The sequence below is a fragment of the Miniopterus natalensis genome, chromosome 1 (assembly GCF_054644295.1).
Source record: "Miniopterus natalensis isolate mMinNat1 chromosome 1, mMinNat1.hap1, whole genome shotgun sequence".
Taxonomy (NCBI): domain Eukaryota; kingdom Metazoa; phylum Chordata; class Mammalia; order Chiroptera; family Miniopteridae; genus Miniopterus; species Miniopterus natalensis.
The window spans coordinates 17,466,582-17,490,845 of NC_142081.1; the positions used below are offsets into that span (position 1 = coordinate 17,466,582).

General features: G+C 43.1%; 1 protein-coding gene across 8 annotated transcripts in view; it reads right to left on the reverse strand.

The window, feature by feature from the left end:
• The window catches only part of NRXN3 (neurexin 3), a 1,308,313-nt gene that overhangs the window by 664,583 nt on the left and 619,466 nt on the right, over positions 1-24,264 (reverse strand). The gene's annotated exons all lie outside the window — the stretch shown is intronic.

The following is a 24,264-nucleotide window of genomic DNA, read 5'->3' on the forward strand; positions in this document are numbered from 1 at the left end:
TCTTTCTGCCCACCCTGGCACCGGGCACACTGTGCTGGTACATGGACATGGGGGGGGAGGGGACGCTCTTCATTCTTCTCTTAAGGTGATAGGGTGACTACTCGTGTAAAACCCCTTTTGGTTAGCAAAGAGACATGGGGGTAATTCTGTTTTTGGGGGGGAGGGGATTGTTTTTATTGACTTCAGAGAGAGAAAGGGAGAGGGAGAGAGAGAGATAGAAACATCAATGATGAGAGAATCATGGATCGGCTGCCTCCTGCACGCCCCCCACTGGGGATCAAGCCTGCAACCCGGGCATGTGCCCTGACCGGGAATCGAACCAGGACCTTCTGGTTCATGGGTCAACACTCAACCATAAGCAACACCGGCTGGGCAAGGGGGTAATTCTGGATGACAGAGATCTTGTCATGGGGGTTAGATGCCCCCAGAAAGCAGGCTGGGCAGCTTCCACAATGTCAGATCACTCTTCAGGAGATACCATCATTGCATAGTTTTCCACCACAGCTTGAATGAAAACCAAACTCCTGAGCATGGTTTCCCTTGTAAGGCTCATCTTGAACCTTGCTCCCTAGCTCCAGCCAGGCTGGCTTCATTCATCTCACACCCTCATCACAGTCCCTTATGCCCCAGGTACTCTCTATGGCTATGAGGGTCTTTCTTCCCTTTCCTAGTGAACTCAACACATCTTTAGTATCTCTGACCATGGCAACTTCCTCAAACAAGCTCTCCCTGACCTTCTCAATTCCATCAAGTTCTACTACATTGAGGCCCTTACCACTGCTGCAAATGTGCTTGTGTTTCTGAGGTATTTGGTTAATGTGCATCTCTCCCTCTAGAATAGAAGCTGCATAAAACAAAGATGGTGTCTCATTTTATCCACTATTATGTCCCGAGTGCTTAGCACATAGAAGGCACTTAATAAATTCTTATTGAACGAATCAATAAATTAGGGAGCTCCTCCAGGTTGCAGATCATTTGTAATTTTCTGGTTTCTGAAAGAAGAGTCAGCTGGACATAGAGGTCACTGAGTAGATTTCTTATCATCCATCACTGGACACTAGAAATAACTAAACTTTCTGACTGTGCATGTCAAGTAAGAGAAGTCATCTTACACACTCATCAATGACTGAAATTGAGATGCAGATGAAAAATTGGCACCTTGAGGCCACATGTGGCTAATTTCCACCTGCATGCAATGAGCATATACCATGGGGCAGGGGCTGTTCCAGCTGGAGATGCAGAGACAGAAGACATAGCACTTATCCTCAAGTGTTCAGGCAGAGATGGTCCATTAGAGAAAGAAGCCTGCATGCAGTGCAATCAGTTCCTCCAGCAGCGTCTGCTGTTGAACTCCTTGTTCCCGTTTCAAGGCTATTTCACTTTCACTCTTGAAACCCCACTGAAAACCCTCTCCTCCAACAGAATTTCATGTAGGACATTGATCCACCTCAGGAGTACACCCGGAGGCGCTAGGCCCTGACAAGAATCCCAGACCCCTGGTTCCACAGAGTCTAGGCTATATTTCAGATTTGTTGCTTATGCATTTAGCTGTCTCAGCAGCAAGGGAGCTGGTCCCCAGGGCGAAATCTCCCAGGTCACTGAAGAAGAATCCCGGTTTAACCTCTGTGTGTCCCCAAACCTGCAAGCCAAGGCCAGAGGTTAAGGGAAGAGCGATTTCCAGCGCTTGTATGGAAGCTGGGAAGTGCACAAAAGTGCTGTCTGACGGGAGAGGTGGCACTGGCCCCCTTCCTCTGCCCCCCGCATTACCTGCCTAGGTGCCCTGGCAGTTATAATCGACAAGAATGAAACAAACAAATGGCTGGTGCGTGACGGGAGTCAGAAAGGCCAACAGCTGAGAGTGAAGCTTCTTAGGGCTGCAGTGAAATGAAAATAGATAACTGGAGACCTTATTTGGACCAACCTAGATAAGACACAGAACACTTATCTTCCCAGGGGTTTTGATTTGACTAAGGCCTAAGGACAGCCCTCCTATCATAGGGCGATGCCTTCATGTTTTGATCCACTAGAGATAAGATGAAGGAATGCAAGATGATACTACATAAGGAGGTGAGGAGTCAATTCAGAAATATCATCCACTCTGTCATTTTCTTTGAGACCAATCCTGAGTCCTGGTGTAACCAGGACTTTTTTTTTTCCCCACACACATGAACAGTTATGGTAAGAGCACAGTAACTGCTGTGGTTTCTCATGTCTAGAATGAAAAAATCTTGGAATCAGAAGGACTCTCAGAGGTTACTCAGATCAAAGTTCTGCCTAATACAAGAATCCCTTCTTCTTCTTTTTTTTTTTTAAAGATTTTTATTGATTTTTAGAGAGAGAGGAAAGGAGAGGGAGAGACAGAGAGAAGCATCAGTGTGAGAGCAAATCATCCAACAGCTGCCTCCTGCACACCCCCTATGGGGTATCGAGCCTGCAACCCAGGAATGTGCCCTGACCAGGAATTGAACCACTAACCTTTAGGTGCATGGGGGATGCCCAATCAATTGAGCCACACCAGTCAGGGCAAGAACCCCTTACTCTAACACCCAAGGAAAGCAATTATCCTGGGCACTCTTTCTTTCCTCTTGGCAAATCTGTCGTCTCCTGAATGCTTTCATTTCTCTCCAAAGTCTGTGTTCCTGTTGCTCACTGATGCACCTGCCACTTAGCTGTTGCTTAACTTGTCTTCCCTTTGACCTTCTGCTGAAACTGGCTGGTCACTCTCCAAAGCTGCAGCAACCCAGACCCTCCCGCCCCTCCTTCCTGTGCCTGGGCTCCCTGACTCTGCTACAGAAATGCTCCCAGCTGTGCTAATCATTACTCCTTAATGGTTTCCAACCTCAGTTTGAACCTCAACAATCCTTTTGTTCACCCCTATTAAATTCCCTATGGCAGCTGTTCCAAACTTGTTTCTCTCTTTTCTTGTTTCTCTCTTTTCCCAGCTCACACCTCTCTACTAACCCCTTCATCTGCTTCAGAGGATGTGTGTCCTCATCAGGCATGAGCTCCCTCAATTTTCCTCTCTGCTTTCCGTCAAAGACTCCTACTTCGGCCTGTTGGGAGGGACGATTATTCTCTGTTGCTTTGATTCTGCTCTCCCTATTTTATGCCTCATTCCATACCTTGCTCCATCAACTCTCCATCACTTTTCTCATCTCAATATCAATTCTACTCCATTAGGAAAAAAGTACAAACTTTCTTTAACCTTGTGTCATCCTTAGAACATGATTGCCTCTCTCCTTCTCTTTACTGCCAAATGTACCAAAAGAGCAGTCTGCCATCACTCCATCCGACCTTGTGCTCACTGCCCAGGGCACAGCAACCTGGAACCCTGACAACTCTTCTCCTTAGAGTGCCCTACAAAAGGCCATCAGAAGCTTCTACTTTTTAAACCCAATGGTGTCACCCTTTTTCATCGGCTTAATATGTCAAAATTGATGTTTCTCTTGAAGCTCTCTCCCTCTTGGTTCCGTAACACTACACTTGGCTAATCTAAAGCCTACCTTTTCCAGTCACCTCCCTCACTCATCTCTAATGTTGCTTCTCAGATTCCATCCTTGGTCTCTGTTCTCTACAACAGTACTTAAAACATTTTGTTTAGAGTATCATTGGAATACTCGGACATGAAGAGGCACGCCTGTAGGGATTAAGTCCACATTAATGATACTGTAAGTGCTATGACTGGAAAGAGAAATGTTTTCTGATGTCTGAAAAGGTTACCCTTTGTAAACAGCCAAATCTTCACTGGGCTCTAGATTAACGTCATGTTTTAATCCCTTTGTCTTTTGTTCTTTGCTTGATAATGTACTGCATGACCTTCTCAGACATCACTTATGAGAGCATGAGTTCTCAGATATAGAAAAAGGAAAGGCTGTGAATGGGATAAGGTTTGGCTCCCCACTTGAGAAGGATCATCAGTGCATACAGGCCAGTGCTCTACTCACTTAGGTAAATTTCATTCATATCCATAGCTTTAATACTCACCTTATAACATACATACAAGGCAATCTGACAGTGTTTAGGACATAATTAGATCAAAGATATATTGTGTAAAAATAAACTAAAAACATAACATAAATATCCAAGTTTTTGTTTTCATTTAGAAAGTATATAAATCTGGCAGCACAGGGCTAACATTCCTACAAGGTAACAATCGATTAAAGCTGAGCAGCATCAGTGCTTTTTGGAAAAATCACTTATTTTCCAATTTTCTAGAGTTCCCGCTATTTCTTGCTATCTCATGCCTTGTCCACTTCACTTATTTATGTTACCTGCTCATCTTCGGTAGACATTGGCTTTGATGATCCTTGCTTTTACTGAAAACTCCCCCAATATATTTCTCCAGCCCTATTTTCTAAGCTCTACACTTGCACTTCCAAGTGTTCCCTGGGCAATTCCATGGCAGAATTAATTTCCATAGCTCTTTGTTCATATCGATAATATGTACCTCAGTGATTTTAATTAGCTGTTAATTATCCTCAGGACCTAATTCTCCTTAAGGTTAGGTTCAGTGCCTTTTGCATTGTTATCCAGTCCATAATGCATACTAAGCATTTAAAAATACGTATTGAATTAAAATAAAGTGCTTGGACACATTCAATAATACATGATAAACACAGGCTGTCAGTTTTTGGATCATCTCATTGTATTGAAGTTAAAATATGTTTCCCAGTTACTTTCTCCCATAAGTCCTTGCTATGCCCTCTGTAAATACACAGTATAAATCATCTCCCTCTTTCACAGGACAGCCCTCCAAATACTTTGTAATCTGTTAGATACCCCTACGTTTATGGGTATCTGTCTAATTAAAATCTTTCATATCTGTGCTCTTCTATCTATTTCCACTGTCATGACATTAAGGCCACTATCATTTCTCATCTAGATTACTACAAATACCACTCAACTTCTGCCCCCAAATCCACCCTTACTCTCCACATTGAAGTCAAATGAAGTCATCCGATACTCCTCCTTTAAGCGCTTTGCGTCTCTAGAGTCCTCAAGATACAGTACAAACTCTTTAACGTTGCAAAGCCCCTTCCTGCTCCGCCCCCTGCTCACCTCTCCAGCACTGCGTCTCCTTCTCCCCTACCGGTGCCCTATGCTCCTCAGCAGAAATGGCCCGCCAGCCCCTAGATTTGCCTGCTCTGTCTCTAAGTGCTCACACGTGTTGGTCACTTAGCCTAGAGCATACCCACTGCCAGCCTACCTTTCCCTACCTAAAATCGATGTATTCAGAACGTAGTTATCATCTCCTGGGCTAGGTATGATGTATTCCCACAGCACCCTTTATTTTCTCCTGTTGAGGTAAGTGTGAACGCATCTATACTCCTCTACCTCCCCCAGCGTGCAGTGTGATTTTTCAGGCCTATCATAGTATGCGTGAGAAATGTACATAGATTTAATTAAATCGTCTTGGATATTTTCCTTTCTTCATTTGCCAACGTTCCTCTTAAAACCTAATAAAGGCGCACCTCGTTTTAGTGTGCTTCAGTTTATTATGCTTCACAGCTGTTGCGTTTTCTACAAACTGAAGGCTAAACTCTCCACCAGGAAGGTTAGGATTCGCTTTATTAATGCCCGTTGTATGGTGGTGGTCTGAAACCAAACCTGCAACATCTCTGAGGTACACGTGCACTCAGATCTGAACACGGTTCCCCCGCTGTGCCCAGACTCCTGCAGGGTACAATGAGGCAACTACATCCTTCGCTCCCGCACTGCCCACACCAAGGTTGGTTTAGTCCCAATTTCTTCACTTGTCCAGGAAGACTATTAACTTCTTTAAAGCTGCTCCAAGGGCTCAGTAAGATGGTGCATACAGCAACTAGCCCAGTCCTGGCAAGCAGCGGGTGCTCAGTGAACAACAGCTATTATTATAATGGAGTACAGCATTACCACGATCCACCTGTCTTGGAATCCTCTAGAAAGCGGCTTCTTATGAATAAGAGAGAAGATGAAAAAATCATGAAGTTCCGTTTTGGTGGGATGGAAACACAGGGGCCCTGATGCCTAAGCTCTCTCTGTATGTTATAGAGGAAGAGACACAGAGAGGGCCCAGAGCAGTCACAGTGGTGGGCAAAGGGCGGTGGAATCCCGTATACTAGCGCAACAGGGTGCACTGGGGGATAGTTGTTAGACACATCTGCGGTCTGCAAGCCACAACTGTCCTTACACACAATACCCACTTCATCTAAATCCTGCAGCTCAGAAAAGGTATTCAAAATAGCATCTGTTTACATTCCCAGCAAATATCATAGTCCTCCACTTCAATGACTGTTAGCAGAAAGGAGACTCCTTCATAAAGGGATCATTATTACTGTTTTGTACCAACACAAACTGTTGTCAGAGACCCATGGATGCAGCAATTAAAGAGATATAAGCTATTAATAAAAAAGCACAGGGTGCTCAAAAGAAAATTAGTAAGTGGCATTGGCCCTACTTGCAAGTGTTCAGAGTAATGTTCTATGTTACACACACTAGAATCCTCAGTTTGTCTCTTCTATTGAGGTTTCTTCATTCAAGGCCCTTGACTCTCAGCATTTCCAGTGGTGTATTCTGACCAGGAACCCTGATGGAGTAAAACTCTTTGCAAAGAGCCAACATCCCCAATGGGGCAAGTTTGTATGAAAAGTTTTTGCTCAGCTAAAACATCTCTTACAGGGAGTGGAAGCTGTAAGCGTTATGAAGTGGGAGATGGTTGTCAAGGAAGCTCTAGAATCTCGTAGCACACACAGAGCCATACCAGCTGTCCAAGGCCAAGCCTCTTTTACCTCTTGTGTGGAAAATGGCTAGAGCCAACAACTCTTGTGTCCTCATAGCAATATTGCTACTTTTTAAATCTCAACTATATTAGGTAACTTTTTTTGTTTAAAATCTTTCAATGACTGGCCGGGCGTGGCTCAGGGGTTGAGCATCGACCTAGGATCCAGGAAATTGAGGTTCGATTCCCGGTCAGGGCACATGCCCGGATTGCGGGCTCAATCAATGACTCTCTCATCATTGATGTTTCTATCTCTCTCTCTCCCTCTCCTTTCCTCTCTCTAAAATCAATAAAGATATATTTTTTTAAAAAAATAATAATAAATAAAATAAATAAAATAAAATCTTTCAATGACTTTACAGTCTAGACATGACATGTAAGGCCCTACAATTCTGCCCTGCTTCCTACCATTCAAAGCTCACATATCTTTTCACTTCTACCATCAACTTTGAGCCAAGTGCCTTCCCATTGTCTTAACTGCCCAAACCTCTATCTCTCTCCCACTGTCTTTCCTCGTTGAAAGAGTTAAATGAGTTAATGAACATGTAGCCTTAAAACTGCAGTTGGAGTGTCTTAAGTACTGGGTAGATGTTAGCTCTGACTCCCAGTGAGCCTAGTTGCTTCAGTTTCATACCCGCAAGTAGATGTAATCCATGTCTGAGTAGCCCCTTTTTAGTAGTCTTCTTCCATAGATCTTTAGTGCTAGCACAGGAACAGGCACAGGGTGACAACATGGCTAGTTTTGAATGAATGGATAAATTTAATTGAATAGTTGCTGAGTGAAACATGAAAGAGAAGAGAGTCTTAGTGTTTTCTGAAAGAGTAGACTCATTACACTCTCCTCTCTTTTTTTTACTCCCAGGTAAACCCCAATCTGCCTCTGTGCATCTCAAGCAGATTCACATACACTCAAGAAATGACATCAGGATGGGAACCAATGCATTCAAGGAAGCCCAGAAAGCACTGCACAGGAGGGCTCTATGCAGGCGGCCTCCGATCCCTAGTGAGCAGGTGAGGGGATTCTATCTGGTCTAATGGACTTTGCCTCTTGATTGGAGAAGTTGCATTTACTTAGGATAATTACTCACAAGATGATAGTCCATGAGACAGGACTATGGAAGACAAGTCCTTTTTGCATCTTAAAACTAGGGAAACAAGGAGAAATAGTTCATTGTTAACACTGAGTACGCAGAGGTTTGGCTGACTTTTCTTCTCAACCTGTAGAAACATGAACTTGTGTAGAATGTAGCCCACCACTCCTTACAATCCAAAAGTCATTCCAAGGCAAGTACAAGAGAGTGTGGAATTTATAAGTGAGAATTCATAAGTCTCAGGTCTTCTGGGAAACCAGCACTTTGAAAAATCAGCCTTAGTTCTTTGTAATGACATAAACTATGAGTTTCCTAGCTCAAGGCTTATCTGAATTTTATCCTAGAAATCACTCTCTCCCCCAACCCAGGACCAGGATTCCCTAGAAACTCAACTCATGATTTTAAAGTTCCAATAAAAGCACAGAATTCACTTTGGATGATTTAAATCCAAGTTCTTCATAATGCCTTAGAGCCATCACAGGACTTATTTTCAACAGCTTCCCACCAGGGATAGGTATATGGCAACTATTCCTCTCTCTGCTTAAACCAGTTTTCTTCTAAGTTGAAAAGTGTGTTCCTCTAAAACAAAATCCCTACACTCTCTTTCAAAAATTTTTTTTTACATCCTTACCTGAGGATATGTTTTTATCGATTTTAGAGAGAGAAGAAGAGGGGGCAAGAGAGAGAGAGAAAGAAACACTGATGTGAGAGGGAAACATATGCACCTCAACCAAGGATTGAACTTGCAACCTAGGTATGTGACCTGACTGGGAATTGAACCTGCTAGCTTTTGGTGTAAGGGACAACACTCCAACCAACTGAGCCACACCAGCCAGGGCAATCCCCACACTCTCTTATACAGCATTAAAAATTAACTTAAAAATTGTGACTAAACACAAATCAAAACCAAAACAATTTTAGAAAAAGAAACACTTTTTTGCCCCAATCATAAGATACTTATGTGAATGCTATCTCTGCTTGCCTGGTGCAAACTTTTCCATCCTAGCTGGAGAAGATGCAAGTGCTAGGTCAAGTTCAAATTCAATTCTCCAGCACTGCTTTGTTATCGGAACAAGCATTTCTTCCCCTCTCCTCTTCCAGATGTTATCACCTCCCCAGGAAGGACAGTGCCATCCCTCCCAACCCTGAACTTCCTTGAGAATTCCTAGTTTCAATCAAGAAATGTGTCAGGTCACACTGACCAGGGAGACCTTGGAGAAAAGCCTAAAACTGGTGTGATGCCAGCTCCATAAAAATGAAGGCAGTCTATATCAAATCAGAGAGACTTTCCAGCTCAAAATAGCCAAGCATAAATGTTTGTCTGATGACATTTTATGCAGTGCAGACTCTGTTTAGCAGCTCATCAATTAAAGTGGGGCTGAACAAATGCCATTTCATTACAGCATTCTTGCAGACCTCCAGGGGAGGCAGCCTCCAGAGCCAGGCAGTTGGGCTTCCCGCTTCCCCCAACTCCGAGGCCAAGGCGCGTCCCTTCAGCACCGCACACCTCAGCTTCTTCATGTGTAATAGAGAGATGAGAATGGTCACACGTTCTCACTGAGTTGTGAAAACTCAAATGAAATAAACCGTTTTGCACAATGACAATTGCCCATTCAAATCAACTGTCGTTCACATTCATTACTTGCTCATAGCTTTGCTTCACTGAGACATTTCTTCCAGAGGAGGTGAGTGTCCTCTACCTGCTCCCCTACAGAGAGGAAGTGGTCAGAGCTCTGTGGCTGCTGAAACCAATATTCTACATCTCCATTCTGGCCGCATCCCTTGCAAACTGTAAGATTTGGGGCAGGTTTTTAACCCCCCTAGGCTTTGGCTTCTGTGACTGCAAAATGGGGGGTGATAACAGAATCCCCAATAGTAGAGTATCACAGTAGGATGCTGTGAGAATTAAATAAATGCATGTAAAACATTCAAAAGAGTGCTGGGCATAGACTGCTTACTCCACAACTGTCCATTATTATTAGACTCCTTGCAGTGTGAGAGAATTTTTATATTATTTAATACCCGATGCCCAAATGAAGCAATGCATTTAAATGCTTCTGTTATGTAAAAGCTGGGGACTCCAAGGAATAAAGAAATCTCTTATGTGCTCTGGAACACATAAAGACTGCAGTGCAATAGCTCAGGACTGGTCAATGGTGGATCTGGGAGAGAACACCTATGAGACCTTGAATATATGGCTTCATTGACCTGGGTTTCAATTAAGTTAACAATAAAATAATTGAGCCTTGAAATTCTATGAATGAATGCATGGTATTCTTTCGCAGATGTCCTTATGGCTATTTTCAAGACAAGTGGCATATATTGCCTATTGGATCCTTGTCTAGTCCAAGTCCATTTCTTCTCTTTCCTTGTCACGGCTGCTAGCAGACCCACGTGCCAAGCACAGCGGGGCCCACTCCATACATGTGGGCCTGGGGCTGCCCTTTGTTTCAACCACTGTGCTGCTCTCAGCTGGCAGAGGAGTGGGGCAGCATCAATTCTTGATTCAAGCGTTTGCTCTGACATTGATTTGATGTGTGACTACAAGAAGATTATTTTAATTGGTGCCATCACCTCTCTTTTTCACAGGACATTAGCATTTATGATGATGTTAATGAATTAGAGTTTATAATGTGCTTGGAAAAATCTGAATGAATGAAGAGTCCAGCTCAGGTGGAGAGGGCCATCAATTCTCTTCTACAAGTGATAACCCAGAACATGACAGGGACAAGAAAGCCAAAGGGCAGATGCCCAGAAATAAAGGGCAGTTGTAAGAGATTCCCCCTGGAAGGGTTTAACAATGGAATAATTTATCTGGAGGAGAAAGTACACGCTTTAGAGAGATTCAGATAATTAATTAAAGGCCTTCTGTTGACTGTTAGGATCGTCCAATTTCTCTGTTCTCTGGGTGATGGTTACCTGCAGAGAAGTAATTCTGATAGAAGAAAAGAGTATAACAAGTAATCTGAGCTTAGAGTGACCTGGGAGCTTGTAAAACATGCGGATTCTCAGGCCCCACCCACACCAATTAAATCAGAAACTGTACAAGATCAGCCCGGTGGTTCCCATGCCTCATCATGTTTGAGAAGCACCAGCCAACGGCATGCACACTAAGGGGCCACTGCGGTGGAGAGTGCATCCGTGGAAGGTGTGTGTTCTTATGCCCCGGACGTGACCTGTAGGAGTGTCACTCCAGGGACTCCAGGGGACACCTTTGTAATTCTTGGAGCATCAGTAAGCTGGAGTGGCCTCTACAGTTTCACATGGATCGCTGAAAAAGCCTACTCCCTATGGATCTGCACGTTGGCGGGGTCTTCTTAGCTGTGTGATCACTTCGCATTGACAGGCCAGGCCATGGTGCGCCCATGGGGCCCTTTGCTCTCCTGGTGCAAGGAAAGAGCTGCCTCTGGGTTGCGAGCCACCCTGCAGTCACTGCACACCCCGGGCTAGTCATTTTCACGGGGCGTGATTCATGGGGCGAGGGGAACGCGGGCCTATTCTTTACGGTCCCATCAAGCTGTCGGACCTCGGGCACACAGGAAGGTGCAGTGCCCGGGATCAGGATTGGCCTTCTCTGTTTATGGCCCGCTCTTGGTCATAAATCTGCAGTGGGAGGGCAGAGTGACTGCCGGTGCTTGAGGAGCTGAATGGGGAGCAGGGGGAGATGAAGGGGGGGGCAGCGCCGCGAAAAGGGAATGGAGAGCCAGGGCTCCCTCAAGGTCACCTGGCTTCTGTAGCAAACACACACAGAAATGGATTGTCTCATTCTCTGCTTTTCTGCCACCACAGGCACAGCTCTGATAAAGTCCTGGCCAAAAGAAAGCTGCCGTGTTTGGGTTTTGGTCTCCTTTTTGAGATGCTGAGGTGCTTACAGGGAGGCCTAAGCAATGAAGCATAAAATCCAAAGCCACTTTAGGAGTTTTCTCATCGGTGCTCAGGCTGCAAATCAAGGAAATAATTTGAGCTTTGTCTGATGGTGGCTCCGGAAGGAAAGAGTGGGAGGAAAAGGCAAGGAACAGCGAGAGCGAGGAGCAGGGAAAACTAGAGGAGCTGATCAGGATGCCCTGGCTTTGTCCAAAGTTAGTACGTGGAGCCAGAGAGCTCATCGCACCCTGTGGGGCGGAGGGGAGGCAAGGGTGGGGCATGCTTGTGAGCCAATTTTCTGAGGTTAAAAAAAATATGAAAAGTGTTCCGTAAGGAAAAAATAAATGACTTCATAACAACAAGCCAAATCATTTTTCAAAAATGTTATCAGCAATATTAATTGCAGCGAACATTTATTGAGCCCTCAACACGTACCAGGCATTGTGCTACGTGCTTTCACTACTTTATCTCACATAATCACCACCACGACAGGATGAAAAAGGTGCAGTCCTCATTCCCAGCACCTCACAGATAAAGAAAGGGAGACAGAACTGTAAAGTCACTTGGCCAAGGTCACAGAGCTAGGTGGTAGCAAATCCTTAGCTCAAACTCAGGGGACACTGGCTCAAAACTATGTGCGTACGACTACTGCCTTCATCAACTTCCTATTTCACATTTGGGGACAACCAGCCACTCAAAGGTTAAGACACAATATGTTTTCCCAAAAAGAATCAGAGAATTATGCTGGAAGTCTGACTCAAAAGAAGGCCTCCCCTTACTGAGCAAAATTAGGAGGAAGAAAAATCAGTGGTCTTACTTCTAAGGGCACAAAACCTAAGGCAATGGTTTTCAGCCAGGAGTAATTTTGCCCCCCAGGATACATTTGGCATTGCCCAGAGACATTTCTTATTGTCACAACTGTGGGAGGGTGCTACTGGGATCTAGCAAGTAGAGGCCAGAGATGCTGCTAAACATCCTACAATGCACAGGACAGCCACAAAACAAAATGATCCAGCCCAGAATGTCAACAGTTCTGAGGTGGAGAAATCCCATAGCTATGCTATATTCAGAAACAGGCCTTCACTTGGTAGCTTTAGGTGTCTCTCAGTGAAAATGAGTGACTTTACCACACATTGTCGTTCTATCGGAGACAGAGAAGATCTTTTCACTGACGCTTTATAGAGCTGAATCTGGCAAGTGAGGCAACCAGTACACACTCAGAAAGAACCTCAACATGCACTCTTGCCTCGGTAGGCAACAGCCATCCACAGCCTGGCATGAGATCAGCCTGCCTAAGACCAACATAGCAGGGCCTATCCCAGACCGCAGGTCCCAAGCTGCTAGGAGCCAAGTGAACTTCATCAAGGCTACTGGAAAATCCCCATGACCTAGGAGTCCTAAGAAATAAAGGATTGGGGGAAATGGGGTGAGTACATAATTTCACACCCTTCGGTTAATTTTTGTTAGCAGGAATTCTTGCCATGCCAGCCCTAATAGGATGAAGGGTCATTAGGCAAACTGGCTTCACTCAAGCAAGCAGTCACCTACTGAAATCCTTGATGATAATCCGTATTAACCCCCATCCTTGCCCACTTCCTGGCTCATGCTACAGTCTTGCTGTGCTCTCAAATCTACTGGCCACTCCCAGTATCTAAAGGGGATATTTGTCAGGGTTATAGGCAAGTGGTGTTGATGAGAGCAAACTAAAAATGACAGAGATGCCAGGACAAAAAGAACCCAGAGGAGAACAAGTGTAGGTGCTTATTAACCAATTCACTTGGTAGGGTTTTTGACAGAATTTAATATTTTTATGATAACTCCCACCATTTCATTTTCTTTCATTCCTATTTCATTGTCTGGCCGCTTGATTTAACACAGGATTATTCTAAAAAATAAATTCTTGATTAACTTTTTTTTTAAGAGGTGGGAAAAAAAAGAAATGGCATTTGTTTGTACTGTACGTTCTGAAGCTTTATTGGGCTGCTCACTGAGCGGAAAGAAAAGATTTCTGACTTTGGCCAAACATTCTACCGCAGTGATAATTAAGCAAAATCTTACCCCAAAGAAAAAAAATCCCTTTGCTGCATTTTGAATCTTTTCCTCTGCACTAGTTGCTCCCTTTCCAAGACAGCAGGACAAGCCATACCAATTTAGGAGAACTTGCAGTAACCAGATGGTGGAACTTTATTGCTAAAGTAAGCAATTCTAGGCCTTCCCCGCACAAAGGCACACTCGCCATCTCTCTCCTATTCTAATTTTCAAACCAACATTAAGAAGAAAAAGCAAAGGATACTCTCTCTGAAGATAATTTTATATTCCAAAAGTAGTCCTTCATAGAACATAATCCCATCCTATTTATTGCTTATACATACTAATTTTTATTAAGGAAAATACATTAGAAATTAGAGTACGAGGTTTGGAGTCAGAGAGAATGAAATTCAAATCGGGTTCTACCCCTCGTGAGCCATTGGAACCTGCATAAATTCCTTAGCTAGTCTTAGCCTCAGCTACCTCATCTCTAAAATGGGAGTAAAAGGAAAACCATGCATTAAGCATTCACTCAATAGCTGTTACGGTGGGTGGGATAAACTCAGGAATTTCAGTGTTGTTCTTTCCCTCCTTGAGCGATGATCTCCAGAATTCTACTCAAGTTTGTTTACCTTGTTTCCTGCTTAATGGGACAAGGGCCATCAATGAGCGGAGCCTTACAACAGGGATTCTTATAGGAAATGGTAGAGATTCCATGGAATAAGTCACGGAACTGCCTGCATGTAAGGGAGAGGCCCAGGCCCCCAACACAACCACTTTCCTTCCAAAGAGGCAGCCAGGCACGCAGGGGACGGGATGTTTTATTAGACAAATGAGAAGGCTCTACTCCTTCTCCAAGGATTCACCCCCTGGTTTCCTCTTGCTATGCTGGTCTGTTCCCACACTTTGCTTTTCTCCTGCGTTCTCCCTTTCCTCTTGTGTCCCCCCTCCAGGCTGCCTTGAAATTTTCTTAGTTGCTGCTATTCTTCTAACCAGCCCTCCCCATCCTGCTCCTTGAGTATGAACTTGCTAAGGGACACCACAACTCACCATGACAAACATTAGAACCCTCCAAGAGCTGGCTAACCCCAGAATCATCATTTAATTTATATAAATCTTTGTATTAAAACTATGACTTGTGGTAGCGCCTTTGCATTGTGCAAATAATCAAGAGGTTGCTTCTCTTTCCACAGGACCTCCAGTCCAGTGGTCCCTCTGGCCCTTTTCTGCATAAGCTTAATGTTCTAAAGAGAAGTCATTCTAACTTTCCTTAGTAGGACCCTCAAAGAGAGCTTAAATTCACATTCAGGTATTTTTATAACAACAATAATTTTAAAGACATGGATAATGTACTAAGACACTACTGAACTGGATAATCTTCTAGTCCCCCAGAACCCAAGGTCATATGCTGAGCCTAGAGCGTCCCTCCTCTCAGCCTAGGTCCAACACTCTATGAATAAATTACACTCACTCCTAGTGAAGCCCTTTCCTGCAAACGTGATTGGCCATTCTAATTACAGCATTGTAATGGATGTGTTCCTTGACTTTAAGTAACTTTCCCGAATTTAGCAGGTGAGCAAAACTCAGTTACGATTCCCATGGAAGAAAGTACCAGTTAAAGCTAGGTTCTTTGCATACCTTATTTTATAAACAACTCTGAACCATGGATTATTATCCTCACTTGCCAACCAAGGAAACTGAGACTGAGGCGGGGGGTGGGGTGGGGGGTGGTAATGTGCCTGGAATTTAGAAAGCTCTCAAAAAATGTTTGCTGCACACATGGTCCAAAGTCAACAGCTTCTGGGGGCTTGCTCACGCTGTTCCCTCTTCCAGGAATGCTTTGCCACTGTCTTCATACGTTGACATCCTACCCAGCCACCAGACTCAGATCATATATGCCCTTCTCCCGAAACATTCTATGATCTCCCTAGCGTTCATTTTCTCCTTGTTTACCAATCTTTATCTGCATAGCATTTGGCTCAGATCTTTGTTAGAATATTTAACAAACATTTCCTAGCACTAGAGTTACTTCTTTATATTTCTGTTTCCCCAGAAACAGTTACTCCTCCAGGTAGTTACTTGTTTATAAAAGTTACTGAGCCTACTGAGTGTAGAACACTAATGGGTCTGAGGGCCAACCAACGAGGCAGGATCCTGGCTCTCATGGAGTTTACATCAGCGGGGGTGGGGGGAGGTGGGGCCGGCAGAATAATTACAAGCTGCGACCACTGCTGTAAAGAGAATCAGGGCAATGGGACAAAGGGGACCTCGGGAAGGCCGCTCGAGGTTAGCAGGACACTTCTAGGGAGTGACATGGTCTGAGGCTGGAAGAAGGGGAAAAGGCAACAGACCTGAGAAAAGGCATCACTGCTGGGGGCCGGGTGAGCCCTGGACTGGTGAGGAAGGTCAGAGCCACTCAGCACTGAGGAGGGAGCCAAGACTTGAGCTTGTGGAGGGGAGTAGGACTGGTAATTGCTCATCTCCCACATGGCGTGGAGCAGGATCTATGTTCTGGAGTCAGGCACACCTGGGTCCAAACACTGCCTTGTCTCTAACATGCTGTGTGACCTCGAATAAATTTATCAATCTTTCTGATTCTCGATAGCCTCAGATAAAAAAAACCTGGATTGAATGGAAACTGTGTTGTACTAGTCCTGAGTTGGAAACCTGTGGAACTACGAGGCCCATAAAACAGCTATGGGTTCCATTAACATAGACAAAGGGACAAAACAAGACAAACAAACAAAAACTCATAGACACAGACGACAGTATTGTGGTGACCAGAGGGGAATGGGAGGCGTTAGTGAAGGGTAAAGGGGTCAGGTATGTGGTGACGGAAGGAGATGTGGGTGGCAAAGACACAATGCATTATACAGATGATGTGTTATAGAACTGGACACTTGAAAGCTATATGATTTTATTGAAAAATGTCGCCCCAATAAATTTAATTAATTAATTAATTATGTTTTAAATAAAGAGACATTACCAAAAATGAGACTTGAGCAAATGGATTTTTCTTGGGAGGCGTGTCACATGCAGTCAGTTGAAGCTGATGAAAAGGCAGAAGGAATCGAGGCGGCTCTGCCTCAGGCTCGGCTCTAAGATAGAGGCATCTCTGTATTCCACGGAGGTGTGGAAGTTTCGCAGTTACACTGGGGCCTCTCCTCAGCATGGAGAGTGGGTTTTGGCACTGTCACTCTGCTCCGCATTGACAAATGAGCACCACACTCTCAAATGCTGACTTGGCGTTTTGAGTTCTAAAAGCAGACATATTTGACAATGGATTTCATTCTTTCCTAAACCCAATTTACCATCCTCCTCATGCCCATTAGAGACGGCACTCCGGGGCTCTCAGGCACTCCCCTGAATGAAGGAATCACATTTTATGCCAAATAAAGATGGAGAATTTGTCCAAAGACCAAGGCGGGCCCAGGAAACAGAAGGCCAGGCAACCAGGGATGCCGCTGGCCTGCAGCTCTGTGGACCAGTGAGCCCGGGGAAGTCTCTCCTGGGCATTCACTGTGATGGAAATAGGGCTCCTTGCTGCAAAGAAAGTGTGAAGAGCTAAGAAATAACTGGGAGTTTGTAAGACTTTTGGAAGATGAAACCAGTCATTCATGCTCCCAAATATAATGAAACTATAAAGTCAACAATAATTACCTGGAGATTAGAACAGTAAAAAAAGCAAGCCCACTGTGGGAAGTAAACTCAGAAATTTAGAGATAACTAAATTAAAAAAACAACAACACAGAAATCAGCTAGAAATATGGGTCCTATAGAAAGAATCTAAATCTGTCATTTTTAACTGAAGAGCCACACTCAAAAAATAAGGTAACGATTTTTTTCTTTATAATTGAAAAAATAATCCGTTTATTTAATCTTCGGTTTAGTGGCCTAACACAACTCCACTTTCCCACAAAGCAAAAAAATCCTCTCTCAGCTATGTTATTAAGTTTAAGTCTGTGAAATTGAACCAGCAGAAAATAAACTGTTTGCCTGTTCTCTGTCTTTTCATTAAATATTTTTATGCCTTTAGGTCTCTGTTTGTTGACTCTGGGGTGTGGATGAAGAAATAATATTCTCAACAGTTTTTCCCAGATAAATACTCTATAAATTGCAGGCAACGTTTCTTGTATTCAAGAGAGATTCAATATATTAGGAAGAAGAACAGGTCTGGATTCTCACACAGTGGTGTTTACTGACATTAATAATTATGTGGATTTACAAATGCCCATGCACACGCCCTTCATAGAGAGCCTTAATTAACTTGTCCAGGATTTGGAATCACGACAGTCTACGAAGTCAGCAGGATCGTTAAATCCAATCATATTTTCAGCCTAACCTGATATTTCACTAGAGCCATTCAAATCAATTTACCCAACAGAGACATTTGTCCCTGGCCTGTCACCACAGCCCGTACCAAGCGTCCTACACTTCTTTATCTTTTGGCAGGGCCATCATAAGCGGGCGACACAGAGGGTGATGTATGAGAACTCAAATAAGCCATAAATCCCGCAGCCCTTCATCTCCCGTCAGGTGGACTGAATTTACGCCCACTGGCCTTGGCAATGGCTCTTAGCTCAGCTCGGAGAAAGTCAACTTAAAATGACACAGTCTTTTAGGAGTGAATCTCCTCCTTTGTGGCGCCAAAGAGAGAGAAAACACAGAAGAGAAGAGAGGAGGGAGGAAGTCAGGACACTTCACTCTCTAACAGGGGTACAGGTCACCAAGCCTTTTCCCTTTATTTCTAATCCTCAGTCAAGGAGAGTTTTTAAATTGATTTTAAAGAGAGAAGAAGGGACACGGAGAGAGAGACAGAGAGAGAGACATCGATGTGAGAGAGAAACGTCGATCGGTTGCCTCCCGTATGTGCCCTGACCAGGAATTGAACCCACAGCCCTTGGTGCAGGAATGATGCTTAGATGAACTGAACCATCAGGCCAGGGCTCCTCATTTCCCTTTGGAATTAAGATCTTTTTATAGAACAACCCTGCTTCACCCTGATTCTAAAAATGACCAGAAATCATGGATTATTTTGCCTCCTAATTGGTGTGAGTGGGTTAGAAGGAAGAAGGGAGGAAGCGGGACGCAGGTAATACATGCGTGTCACACACAGTAACAAGGCTTGCCTAGGACGGCGGGGAAAACGGGCGTCGCAGAGCACGGTGCGGACAATAGGAACAGGCCGTCGGTAGGGGAGCTTCCGGCCACGCGTGCATTTGAGACGCAGACATACACACATGCACACATGCACAAGTGCTTTTCATCGCCGTTTTGGTTAAAAGCAAAGCATTCAGAGTGGGGGATTTTTCAAGCCCACAAGGTCCCACTCTTGCCCGGCCGGCGTGGCTCAGCGGCTGAGCATCATCCTAGGATCCAGGAGATCGGGGTTCGATTCCCGGTCAGGGCACATGCCCGGGTGGCGGGCTTGGTCCCCAGCAGGGGGTATGCAGGAGGCAGCTGATCAATGACTCTCTCATCACTGACCTTTCTCTCTTTCTCTTTCTCTCTCCCTTCCTCTCTGAAATCGATAGATATATTAAAAAAAAAAAGTTCCACTCTTCAGGTGAACCACCCACCCCCCCCCGCCAAAGTCTTATGGAATCTCCTGGAAACAGGGCTTTACATAAGAGCTATCTACGTTTCTAGAGGATGCTACAGCACTCTTCCTCTTTCCTCATCTAAAAACAATGTAATTAGTAACCCAAGTAAGTATCAACAAATGAGATCTCACCTACCAAGAAGTTGGAAATGTAAAGTAAATCAAAGGTACTACAAGTTAGGATGAAGGATTGAAACACTGTGGTGGCCAGCAATTGTTTGGGACACTTCTGTTTACTTTTACCCCCTCAGAGAAGTGAACATTTTGTCATTCATAATGGTTATGAAAATTAACCCAAGTAACTCCACCTGGGCCCCTCTTCCCTTCCCTTCATTTTGATAGTCAGCAATACCATAAAAATGTACTTGGGTCTTCTCCATACATCTCATTAACTATGGTTCTTAGTCTACATCTTGAGGAGTGCAATTTACTTCAATGTCACCAAGAAAGCCAAGTCCCTTTGGGACCGTCATTATCATAAACCACAATCTGCTACCAATTTACATGTCCTTAGCTGCTCCTTGTGGTAAATTCCTTTAAAGAAACAAAACAAACCCAAAACAACAACAAAATAATGACAAAGTTTAAGTCCTGAGTTTCCATTCAATCCTCTGACTCTTCCACCTTTATTGTTGTTCTGTTTTTGTTACTGTATTTATCTGTCACTCATTAAGGTTATACAACTAGAGATTAATGGAAAAGACACCTTACCAGGACCCCCTCCCCACCCACATGCACACCACTGTCTCCACTGTGAAATATCTCACTTTACTTTTAGAAATCCATTTCTCTTATTTTCAAAAGAGACACCAGAACAAACTCATGTTAAATTTAAAACAATCAAGCACTCATGGTGTTACTCCAAACAAGGAAGGAGGTGGGAGAAGTATCTTGTTGAACACTCTGAATTCAGTAATTACATAATTCTATTTCTTACTTGTCCTAAAGCAGCTAGCAGTGCTGAGTAAAACACAACTGCCCTTCAACATGGAAAGACCACTACATAAAAATTCTGTAACACTTTTCATATTCCAAGGAGAAAGAAATGATAACATCAAGATGAGGAACATCACAGATGATCATCTTTCCTCCAGAAAAGATTAAAATTCAGGCCAGCCAGGGCTGTGTGGCTCAGTGGTTGAGCATCGCTCCGTGAACCTGGAGGTTTTGCTTTGGTCAGGGCACAATGCCCCGGTTGCGGGCTCGATCCCCAGTAGGGGCCGTGCGGGAGGCAGCTGATGGATGATTCTGTCTCATCAGTGATGTTTCTGTCTCTCTCTCCCTCTCCCCTTCCTCTCTCTGAAATCAATAAAAACATGTTTTAAAAAATTTCAGGCAAATAACGTTACTGGCCAAATACTAAAATTCTACCAACAGAGTAAACACACACACACGCACACACACACACATTTGTATTTGTTTGTAAAATAGCAGAGAAATGATTAGCTCCATTGATTACCTCCCTCCCCCAAAAATATAGAAGGACAAATTTTATTTCGAATTTAAAGTAGCAATAATTAGACATATAGCCAGAGAGATAAAGCAGTAGAGAAAATCTTCCAGATTAATTTGTGATTAATGCCCCCTAGGCTAGTGATTTCATTTCTCGTATCCCTGTTCTTCCGTGTAGCAAGTGAAAAATCACATAATTTAGATTTAGATTTGGGATTTAGAACCTTGACCGTGTGTGTCATTTGACATAGAGAAAGAAAGGGAATGTGATGCAGTTATTGACCAAAATGCTTTGAATTTCTGGGCTTATGATGCTCTATGAGCATAAAGCGTATTTTCTATAAAATCTACGATTTCTATGAATATGTACACGCAGGAGATGGACAGAAATAGGACCTGTCCTTTTTAATGAATGGCTGTCAAAGGAGAATACCAGGCCCATTCTCCTGAAAAGGCCAAATACGGCATGTTTCATAGAATAAAAAGAATACATTAAAACCCTCGTGAAAATGAAAAATGAGACAAGGCAGGAGAGGGAAACCTATTAAGAGGACAGTTCTCACTTAAAATAATTTATCTCAATATCTTCATTCTTAACCATTGTACATGAATAAAGCTCTGATTTTTACCTATTTTCTGTCAAATTTATTATCTGCTGACCTTTTTCAATGTCCTTTGATAGAGTGAACATAACACATTATCTTCCACTTAAAAGAAAGCTTACATTTATAGGCGGAGCAAGAACTTTTGCTTCATAGTATAAGACAGCTAATGTGAAAGTTGATGTGAGGGTTTGTGGATTTCCCCCATTTGTTTTATGTGCCATGCAAACCCGAGGACGTGATTGGTAATCTTACTCCCAAAGCATCTGCCAAAGGGTTAATTTCATAAGTGAATTTCCTATTCATTTGCTTATAACATGGAGTCACTTAGAAGAGCATAGAATAATGATTCCTAATATTTAACTACAGTTAGATCCAAAGTAAATGCTTTATAACGATCATATTATATCCATTCTCAGGCTTCCCTTATTTCTAACAATCATGTTCAATTTTTAATAAACCTGAAATTACTATTAGTTCTAAACTCTCAGTTATCAAAATGTACTTTCAAACCCTACAGAACAATAACCCAAACTAGGTTACTTAGAAAAATATTATTATGTGTAACAAGACTACCATTTTGCCAAATTTGCAAAGCGGCATCCTAGTGCCTTTTTCTTTATAGCACTTTAGATGCCACACTTGCTTCTCTGTCGTTGTCACTGGATTCCCTCAACCCCGCATGCGGAGGAAGGTCAGATGGCACCATTTCTGCTTCATAGATGGTCCAGTGGGGTTCAGAGTTAAGTGACTTGCACAACAACTTTTCCTCTCATAAAATAGAACATCTAACTAAGTCCTTATAGCTTCTAACATGCATATTTTAAACACATAAAAAACAAGAACCATAATGGTAATGATAATTCCATGTGTGATGGCTTATGGCTTAACAGAGAAACCTTGTAAATCATGAACCTATTGAAAAGTTTTCATTTGCAAAGTAGCCTCTCCTCAGGGTCAACCAGAACCATAGTTCGTAAATACGAGGGAGTCTAAGACTCACGGTGGACCTTGGTACAAATGTAGGTTACTGGTCTCCTCCTCACAGGCTGCCAGATGTAGTAGGTCCAAGTTAAGGCCCCAGAAATCGGTATACTGAATAAGTGACCCAGGTGATTCCTGATGCAGGTGATGAGAAATCTTAAACACACATCACATCCATTAACCCGCTGAAATGCTGGGTCCTGCATTTTTAAAGCCACTGTGCGCCGTCTGCTTGGCTCAGAGAATACCTCTATAAAATAGAAGTAAAAATATTTACACAAAGCCAGGTTGTAATTGCTAAAGAAATTCTATGTCCCTGAATGGCTTCAACTCGCTATAGATAGAGCCCATTCAAGATTCCAGCCGAAACTGGTCTCTACCCGGGGCTGAAGTCCTCACTGGGTCTCTCACAACCTCCTGAAACAATCCTAGGAGCAAGAGGAAAACAGAAGTCTTGGTTACAGCTGCTCTTATTAGCTCTGACTTGTAGTGTACAAACTGTGCTCCTTAGAACACTGTCCTTGGGTTTCCCGATATATAAAGGCAGGTTCCATAATCTGAGCTATTTGGAAACTCTAGTTTGCACATATTTCTTCATTGCAGTTAGAACTGTGTTAATCAAAAGAGCAACTCTTTTGTAGCCCCTGTTCCCTATCTTACCTGACCATATGTTCATCCCTCCAGATATGCCTGTGAACATCTGGAGGACACCTGTGCTCCATGGAGACACCTGCCTACTCTTAAACACATGCACCTTTAGCATTCAAATATTTGGTAAGAGAGCCTACATTGATATTTGACAGTAATTATCTGAGAGCTCAGTAAGAGTGGAGATAGTGTCTTAGAACTAGCCTTGTCCCCAACCCTAGCACAAATGACCATGACAAAAACTCTGAATAACTGCTTGAGACACAGAAGTTGATTGAACTGAATTGAATTCAACTTATTTACTAGAAATGTTAGGAAGCTTCAAGATCTTGAAGGTATGTGTGATTTTTTTTTCAAAGGAAACAAATTTCCCATCTAAAATATCAAGTACCTTCCAAATACCAATTGACTAGAGTTCATTTTTTAAAGATACATTATTGTATTATTAAAGTTAATGAGGTTCACACAGGGTACTGAAGAAGTTTACCCTAAACTCTTAGGAAGAGAAACATTTTCTCCCCTTGTATAGTTGATTAGTTTTCCCTATCACATTTATATTTCCATGCTGGTTTTCTCAGAGTTTTTTTTTGGGGGGGGGGCGGGAGGAGGGTTGCAGAAACCTTAAAACCTTTCTTCACACATCCTGCAGTCTCAGCAGCCATTACTTTTCCCAGTACCACAATTAAACAAATAACAACCACCATAAAAACGGGGGATATAACTCGATAAATTTACATGGGGTCCAATTAAGATTCATGTTTTTAACATGCTTATACTATAAAATAAATTTTGCTCAGTTTACAGTTCCCCCTTGTTTGGGTGAACCGTGATGATTATACATTTTAATTGATTAACTCTTGATACTGGTTTTGATTTTAGATACAAAGTATAAACAACCATTAAAGGAGGATCAGTTTGGCTACACCAGATGGGTTCCAATCTGTTTCGCAAGTTTATTACAATTCTCATTTTCTTGCAAAAATGAGAAGATGGGATGGGTTTCATTGTCCTTGTGAGTCTCCTAAGGCGCTCGTTCTTGGTTAGGGCCTTCTTCAGGAACCAAGGGAAAAGGTAGGTACTTTGCAAGTAGCCAGATCCTATTCTTAAAGTTTCTAATTCTTGAACTTCACCTAAATTATCTTATCCATTTCTATAAATCACAGCCTTTATTTCATCTAACATCAGAAAAAGAGTTAATTTCAAGAATGAATTACCTATTAGCTTTCTAAAGTAATT